This window comes from Callithrix jacchus, chromosome 3 (assembly GCF_049354715.1).
Source record: "Callithrix jacchus isolate 240 chromosome 3, calJac240_pri, whole genome shotgun sequence".
In the NCBI taxonomy this organism is placed as follows: Eukaryota; Metazoa; Chordata; class Mammalia; order Primates; family Cebidae; genus Callithrix; species Callithrix jacchus.
In genome coordinates, this window is record NC_133504.1 from 159942063 (window position 1) to 159952206 (window position 10144).

Sequence of the window (10144 nt, forward strand, 5' to 3'; positions counted from 1 at the left end):
CCACAACCTCTAGCCAACTCCAGACATTGCCCCAGCTCCTCTTTCCTCTTCTGTCTTTACCAACAATGTTCCTTCCTATGGAGTCATTTTTACCAATGTATATGGTAGACTGAAAAATTCCTCCTAACATATCTTCATCTTAATCCCCAGAAATCGTAAATATGTTACCTTAGATGGCAAAAGAAACTTTCAGATGTGGATTAATTAAGGGTTTTAAAATGAGCAAATATCCTAGATTTTCTAGGTGGATCTGATGTAATCACAGAACTCCCTATAAGAGAAAGATAAGAGATCAGAGAGAGAGAAGGCATGTGATGTTAAACACAGAGAGACATTGAAGATACAATGTTAATGGCTCTGAAGACAGAGGAAGGGGACATGAGCCAGGGAATGCAAGAGATACAGCTCTAGAAGCTGGAAAAGGCAAGCAAATGTATTCTTCCTCAGAGATTTCAAAAAAAAATCATCCCTGTCAGTACCTTGGTTTTAGCCCTGTATGACTTACATTATATTTCTGACATCCAGAATGTGTAAGAAAGTAAGATTCTGTTGGTTTAGGCCAGTATGTTTGTAGTAATTTGTTACAGAAGCAAGAGAAAAATAATTATACTGTAAAAGCATGCTTTCATCACTATGAATTTCTAAAAAATTGCAAAAAACTTTACGTAAACTGAAGTTTCTCCACTTGCTACCTACCACCCAATTTTTATATCCCTCTTAGTGGCAACAACAACAAAATTTCTTCGAAAGACTTGTTTGTTCTTTCTGTGTTCAACTCCTCTCCTCCCATTCACTTCTTAACTCTCATCAATCAGGTTTTCATGCTCATTTCTCATGTTAAAGTTGGTGTTGGCTTACAGATTGCTAAAGTCAGAGGTCCACAATTCAGTCTTCATCTACTGTAATCTCTTTGCAGAATTTGATAGTTTTGGTATGCTTTTCAAAATCAGGTTGATGAATAAAATAATCTTGTTACATTAGTAAGTCACTTGTCAAGTTATTCTTGATACCATTTTTTTCTATTCCACCTAAATCTTAATAGTAAATTATTCCAGGACTGAAGCCTTAATACCATTCTCTATATAGTCTCCCTCATTGGGCAATTATATGGAGTGCACTGTTTTCAAATGCCATCTCTGTGCCTGTAACTCACTATTTATATCTGTACCTCAGATCTCTCCTCTAAATTTCAGCTTCATATATATAAATTTCGACTTAAATCTTCAGCAGTTATCCCAAACTCAAGAAGTACAAATCTGAATTCCTGATCTTCCTTTCCTACATACCACAAATTGATTTTCTAATAGCCGTTCTGGTCTCAGTTGATAACAAATGCACCCAATCCCTTGCTCAGGCCAAAAACTTTAAATTACCCTTATTTTTTTTTGCTCATATCCCATCCAGTTTGCCAGACCGTCCCTTCTCAATCCTCTATCACTTTTGTTCAATTCATCATTATTGCTCTTATATTGTTTGTAATAACTGACTGTTCTACTTCAATTCTTTTATCCCTGCAAGCTGATTCTTGGAAGCCAGAGTAACCCTTTGCCCTACGTTTTGTGGTCTTTCCTCTTCCCTCAGAGCAAAAGTCAGAATATTCAACAGGGAACCAGATAATGTATAATTCCTCCCCCATATCGTTAATTCTCTGAGCTTATCTCCTACTACACTTCCATTTGCTTATTCTCGTTAATTCCCACTGCTGCCTTGACCTTTGTTGAACATATGGCACATTTCTGCCTTAGTGACTTTGCACTGACTGAGTTTTTCCCTCCAGAGGAATACTCCACTATATACAATGTTAACCTATTTGAAGGCTTTTCTCAAATCTTATTTTGTCAATAAGATTTAATCTGACCATGTTCTTTTATATTGCTATCTCAATTTCTACCCTATATTTATTAAAATATTTCTTGCATTACATAATGCACACATCCAGAAACAAACTTGGCTTGGAAAGCTTTACTAAAGAAAAAAATATATAGTTTAATAACTTAAAACATATATCAAATATAACAATGCTATAATGATGCAGAAAGACCCAATCCAGAAAGTTCTTCCTTACAACTCAATCAGATTTTTAGCAGCAAGCTAACCCATTCATAGTCTCTTCTACCCCAAAGCCAATGAAAAGCACATGCAAGAAGAGAGCAAGTAAACAAGAATTTTCATAGTGGATATTTCCATTTTAAGTACGCAATAGAGAGAGTGAAGTTAAAAAGCTAAAATCACCTAGTAGGTAGGAGAATCACATTTATTCTCATGTCTGTGTGATTCCAAAAGGACTTCTGCTTACAACTGATGAAGTATAGCATCATTAAAACTCAATGAAATCTTTTATGATAATGTTGATTTCGGGGTATGCATATTACATACAAACATACACAGAATTATGCATTCTTTTCATAGGCAGGTCCTGAATGCTAAGAGGCATACATAGTTGTGCTAAATATGTACTTTGAAAAATCCATTATGAACTATCTAGTAAATAATAACTATCTTAAAATGCCTGCAATTAGGCATTTACACAATAATCCATAATGACTCCACTGGAGTCTTCACGTAGGATAGAGTAAGTAATGCACAGCGTGTTAGTGATTAGGTATTTACATAATAGTATATAACAGCTCTGAAAAAAAATCACAGTCTATCAACTAAATAAAGCATATTTTTGAAATATGTAATTTACTATTTACTAAATTTTGTCAACTCTTGTAAATACATGTAATAAGCATCCTTACCTTTTCTCTTTTGAGGATACTAAGCACTGTGAAACTATGTCAAAAGTTTAAACTACAAGTTTATTTCTATATCTTTACTCCCCCTTCTGATATACTCTGAGACAGCTGTCTACATTCACTTTCTCCACTTCTCCTTTCCCAATTCTGTTTTTAGCACACTGCAAGTATACTTTCATGCCTGTTGGTATGCTGAAACCAGTCTTAGCAAGGTCTCCTCCTGCCAAATTTATTATTTATTTTCAGCTCATCTTACTTGAATTATCAGCAGTTAACACATTTGATCATGTGGCTTTTTCTCGATTCAATTTCATAACTGGTATTTAAGAACTATGTATTTTCCTATTTCACTGGCACCTCTTTCCAAATCCCATTAGAAGACTTGTCCTCTCACTGGCTTTAGTGTTGCAGAGTACTAGGTTTAATTATATACCGCTTTCTATCTTTAATAACCCAAAATATCTCAATAAACCCTTTGAATTTAAATACCATTTATAGTTTAATAACCTGAATTTGTGTCTCTGAGCCCCAGTTGTGAGTAGTATCTGCCTAGTTGAAATCTGTATGTGGATGTTTGCTAAGTAGTATGGTGTAGGGATTAGGGATAATTTCTGCCAAAAAGGAGCTCAGCAATACAGATTAGATATATTCTAGAAACTATATAAATGCCCTATTGAGAGAGATGAAAATGAAGGGGTTTGAATTCCCTTTCTTGTGCATTATGTTCATGTGAAGTCAAACTACTTGTGACCTCTTGAAACTCTGGGGTTTCTCATTTTTGACACTTCACTGATGACCCTCTCAGGGCATTTTACAAAAATGTTCTCTCTGCTCATCTTACCAACCAGATTTCTAATGACTCGATGTTTTGAAGGTGATAGAAGAATGTGCAATGATCTTTCCATGGCCTAGAAACCTAGGCAGCTACAAATATGCAGTAATGCAGAGATACTTTTTGTAGGAAAGACAGATTACTATTTTTTTTCTTAACTTCTTCTATACTTGTTTTTTATTTTTTATCTTTTTTCTTCCTTTCATTTTCTATAATTATGTAAAGTCTGCCTCATAATCAAATTAAATTCAATTTGTTGCATTGTCTAAGCAATTTACTGGCATTCTTGGGACATGGGAATTGATATTTAGTATTCTGAAAGCCTGATTCTGATTCCAAATAAGACTCATCTAGATTAAACACAGAACTAAAAATGCTAAAAACATTACACCTGGGAATCACATCATCATATTCATAAATTAATCCAAGCTTTGATGTATTTGATGTTCTTTGGACTTTTTATTCTCAACTCAGTGTTAGCACTGAATGAGTATTCATATGCAATCATATGGTTTTAAATAGTTATAATGCTTTTCTGATTATCCAATATTTGCATATTTCTATACTTAGGAGATATGTCATGAATAAATTTCTACATATTTTTTTATCAAAATAGAAGTAATTTTTGAAGTAGTTTATTAGGTTAAAATTGGTGTTCTACTAAGTTTAGCATATATATCTTTAATAATTTAATGACATTTTCCTATTAACTACATAATAAAATTACAGATTTTTTAAAGCTAATAGACAAATATTGAATTGAGTTAAAATTTATTTAAACTATTATAGACAATTGTAAGACTTTTTTCACACTTCTGTGACAAGAGGTTAATGTTAAGGATGTAAAATATGAATATTTTTGTTGAACCAAAATACTGCAATAAAATGATTATATTTCTCAAGTGTTTAAATATTTAAAAGGTTAAGGCTATTTTGTCTTTAATGCATATTAGTATATATGTTAAAGTACTTGTAATGTTGTCTGTCAATAATGTTCATTAATGAGAAAATGTAATAAATGTTAAAGTATGCAATATTTAATTAATAACTTCATGATATTGACCTGAAAAAAGGTGGGTTTATAAATCAAAAGCACTAAAAAAATCATAAGCACTACATTTGATTGGCTGCTTGAGTGTTACTGAGTAAGACTACAATACCTCTGTTTTTCAAATTATGAATCATATTGGTTACATGAAATAAATTTACTGGGTTCTCTACAGCATTAAAATATAAATTAATACCGTAGAATAGGATATAATAGAATAAAAAATATCCTAGTGTACTGGTAAGTGTAAGGATTGTTTTGTATCATTCTTGTTTCACATGCATGTGTATGTCCATGTCTACACCTGGACCTTACATAAATATTTTTTCCTTGGTTTCAATCATCATATTTTGAGAAGTATGTATTTAGGTTTTACGTATTTTTTTATATTTACTTTCCCTGTTCCTTTAAATTGTAAGTTAATTTGACATTCTATGACAGTGTAAAGATACAAATGTTTGATAAGCAATATATAAATATTTTAAAATTACCTATTTTGAAGGACAGTTAGAGAATAAGAGATACTTTCCAAGAAGATATCTTCAGTTGGCCAGAATGATGACATGTGTACATATTTGCAACAATCACTTTGCAAGGAGAGTAGATTAACACGATTGTAACACCTCTATTAAGTTTTAACTGATTGAGACTGGAGAGAGTCCCAGTCTCTTGAGAAGCAAATCACTGTTAGGGAATGAGCACAGTTGATGTTCTATTGGAAATAAGGAAAGATGGCCAATGTCTGTTGGATCAAAGAAGGACAATGTCTGACAAAAACAGCTGAATGATAGGCATTTTAAGAGCTTCATTAGGGAATACTGTACATTATATAAAATGTACGCATTACTAGTATGTAGTTTAATGAATTTTGAAACGTGTATAGAGTACTGCAATCAAATAGAACAATTTTATCACCCCTAAAAGTTTATTTTTGCACTTTTGGGTCAGTAACTTCTCTCGTCCTTGTGACCAGACTACCATTAACACAGCTTCTAGTTTTTCACATAAATGGAACCATATAGTATATATCCTCTTGTGTCTGGCTTTTTTTCAGCATGCTTTTGAGATTTATTGATGGTGCATTTACCTTGAATTCCTTTTTGGTGGTGAGTAGTATTCTAATTTACGGTTATAGCACAATTAATCTATCCATTTGTTAGTTTATGTTTATTTGGGTTATTTTCTATTTCTTTCTAGTGAATAAATCTATAATGAATATATGGATATGACTATTTATTATGGGCATATATTTGTGCTTATTTGGAAAAAATCTTAAAATCAGATTGGTGGGTCACCTAATAAATATATATATTTAACTTTATAAAGACCAGACAAAGTATTTTATTAAGGAATGCTTTTTTTTGAATTGCCACAAGTGATATTTAAGAGTTCAAAATACTCTGAAGTCTAAAAACTATTTGTTGTTGTCAGCCATTTAAATTTGAAGCATTCTAATGATTTTGTGTGTGTGTGTTTTTACTGTAGTTCTATTTTGCACTGCCCTAAGGACTAATGATATTCCATGTGATTATGCGATCACCTGGGGATAATGACTTAGCATCTTCGGCTTTTATTCCATTCCCAGTTTTTGAGTTGTTTTATAATGAATAATGCCTTTTTACAAATAAATTGTCATGATTCAATTGGGATGATCATTTATTTTCTTATATAGTTTATAAGTGTGCTGAAATATATTGATTCATTTTGGGGTTAGACTTCTCTGCATTCTTAGGATGAATCTTAATTCATTACTTTTTTCTGCTACTATACTGCAATATTTAATTTGTTAAAATATTATTAAGTATACATTATTAATCATTCTGATGAATATTGATCTTTTTTTTTTATATAAGGCTTTTTTTTTTTCTGATTTGGGGTATGAGAATAATGCTAGCCTCATAAAATAACCTGGGTAGTGTTTTCTTCTTTCATCTTCTGAAATAGTTTGTGTAGAATTAGTGTGATTTATTTAGAATTGTATTGTGTAAGTGTCTTTTAAAAACCGTTAGAAATCATCAATGAAATTGCCTTGTCCCAGATTTTAATTACTAGGGAAGAATTTCATCTACTAAATCTTAATAATCATAATCATAATAACAAATGATAGGGCTATTCAGATTATTTCTTTTTGAACAAGTGTGTCTTTCAAGAAATTTTTTTATTTCAACTAAGTTGAATCTGTCAACAATATATGTGTATTTATTATAGTAATCATGATCATTAATTGTCTAAAAGGGCTGTTGTAAGGTTTTCTCTTTTATTTCTGATATCGGTAACTTGGATTTTCTTTTGTTTCCTTAATCAGTTAGGCTAGAGGTTTATTAGTATTATTGATATTTGCAAATAATCAACTTTCAGTTTCACTTATTTTCTTTGTCTACTTCCTATTTTATTGATTTTTCTCTTCTATCTTTATTATTAGCATTTTGTTTACCTTAGACTTAATTTTCTCTTCAATTACTAGTTTTTTCAGTTGTAAGTTTATATTATACACTGCTTTGTCTTTATTCTACAAATTTTTGTTTCACTTTTAGTTTAAAATTTTAATTTCCTAATTTCCTTTGTGATTTAATATTAAAAATGTTTTCATATTTTTGTCAGTATCTATTTATATTTGGGTCCAAGGACATATTTAGTATAAATATATTTTTAAATGTATTAAGACATATTTTATGGCTTAAGATTGATCTTGATGAATGTTTTGTGTACACACGAAAATAACACTTTTCATGGTGAAATGTTTTCCATAAATGTTAATATATTTAACTTCATTGATAATATTTTATTATAATATTTAAAATGTTATTTCTCTAGTTCCATTAACTTAAAGAGTATTAGTGTTTCCTAATATAATTGTGAATTTTTCTATATTGACTCACCATTATAAAGATCTATCTAGTATCACTTTCCTTCTGCCTGCAGAAATGCTTTCAAATTCTCTGCACTATATTGATGATAAATTCTAAGCTTTTGTTTATCTGAAAAAATGTCATTATTTTTAAAATGTATTTTCACTGTATATAGAATTTTGTTACAAATTTTGTATGTATGTTTGTTTTTTCCAGTATGTGAAATATTTGATTCTACTAGCTTCTGGATTGAATAGTTTCTGATAAATAGTGTGTCATTTGTATATATGTTTGTTCCTGTATACATAATGTCTCTCTCTCTTTTTTTTTTTTTTTTTTTTTTTTACTTTTGTTGTATTTTAGCCAAAGCCATTTGTTTTCTTAGCAATAAATTTAGGAATATAATGTGCCAAACCATAGTTTTTTTTTTATGATTCTTCTGCTTGAATTTTGAGAGTAAACTTTCAAAATGCACACTGGGCTATAAGCACAGTGACTCACACCTGAAATTCCGGAATTTTGGGAGTCCCAGGTGGGAGGATAACCTGAGACCAGGAGATCAAGATCGGCCTAGGCAACACAGTGAGACCTCATTGTTAATAAAAATAAAAATATTAGCTGAGCATGTTGGTGCTTACCTGTAGTCCCAGCCATTCAGGAGGCCGAGAAAGGAAAATTGCTTGAGCCCAGGAGTTCAAGATTGCAGTGAGCAATAATCATGCCATTGCACTCCAACTTGAACAGTAGAATGAGACCCTGTCTCAAACAAAACAAAGCAAAAACAAAAATGCACACTGACTTAAATATATACTTCAAAGCTATAGTAAACAAGACATATAATACAAGGGAAAAGGTAGACGCATGGCATAATGAAACAGAAAAACAAAGTCACCTGCATATATATAGTCAGTTGAAGTTCAACAATACTGTAAGATGGATAGGTTTTTCAAAAAATGGCGCCCCAAATATTTTGGACATTTTAATGTAGAATAAAGACCTCAACTGATACCCTGTATTAATTTAAATGGATCATTTGCTCATTTAAAAATCAAAATTATATAACTTATTGAAAGAAACATAGAAATCAACTTTGAAACCTTGCATTACTCAAATATTTCTGTAATATGACAACAAAAGCATGAACTATAAAAGAAAAATGTTGACAAATCAAATTTATTTAAGCTTAAAAAACTTTGGAATTTTAAAAAATAGTCAATATGAGAAAATAGGAGAAATAGACTCAGAAAAAAATTGCACATCTAATAACGGATAGAATAGAATAAATGTGCATATATGTGTATGTATGTATACATATATACAACATGCACACACAGACACACACATACAGCCATTATAATTAACATTATAGTTAACAGCCATTATAATGAATATGGGAAGGTTGAGATCAAAAAGAGGACACCAAATGTATGGAGCTGAGAAAAATCTATTTAAAAAGCAAAGGTTTTATAGTGATATTGGGTTTATGTCACAAGTTTGTATAAAAACATTAACCAAATTATTTCCCACTGTTTTTTATTGCTAACCTATCTTCTCCATTTTCCTTTAGCTGTATGAAACCTATGACCTTTCTAAGTCTTATCTCTATTTAACTTGCCTCTCACAGTTACAGTGGGTGTTTGTCTTCTGTTTTATTTCTCAGCGTCAGGTCCAGGAGGTCCTTGAGTCACTCTATTGTAGCCTATAGTGTCTGAGAATAATAGACTAATGGATAAGCATAATCTTCAGGCTGTCTATATGTGCTGTTTACCCTTTCCCAGAAATTACATTGTTCTCTCTCTCCTCCTCCCCAGCTCTCTCTTTTTGCAATGCATAGATTGCAAAACTCTTCTTAAGCAAGATAAAGTGTACCCAAAAGGAGATACGTGATATATGGAGGACTGTAGGAAGAGTTATAAATAAAGTTCGTATGTGATCTTTTGGTCCTTTCTTGCTATGACATTTACCTGCCAGCAGGGCTTTGGGGAACAGCTAACTTGAGCTTTGATGTTGGAGAATGTTGTTGGTTTCTCTGCAATATATGCGAATTTAGTTGACTTCCTTCTGATACTTTAGACAGGTAAACACTCTTGGACATAACCATAATTTTCTGAGATTTTTCTATTCTGAATAATTCATATTTGCTATAGAAATCTGCCAAAAGAGTGAAAGTACAATTTTCTTCTGTGAAATTATAGAATACTCTAAACCTGCTTCTCTCCATAATTATGGAAAATTTTTATTAGATTGGTTAAACAAAAATCAGAGATTTTGCCTTCCAGGGTTTTGTGAACATTAGAAAAAAAATATGACAGACACCTGTCACACTGACTACTGATAAATTAATGTTGCTTTTTTGTTATTTTGAAGAAGCATTTTGATACAGCACAAAAAGTACAAATTTGTGAGCCAGATGGCTCTTAAGTTCTATATCAGCGTCTCCATTTACTAGTTGCATTGCATTTTTGAGTTTTTGCAATCTCTCTCCTAAACTAGATATTCTAGTAATTATGTACTCCTTAAAGAATTGAATTTCATTTAAATACTGAGATCACATAGGGAACATGCAAGAGAGAATCGAGGACATGCTCTGTACCTGACAAATATTATTTCTTCCTCAACACAAGTAATTTTTTTTAGTAATCAAACTCTTGTGAAACTTTTTACTCTTAGTAAAAAG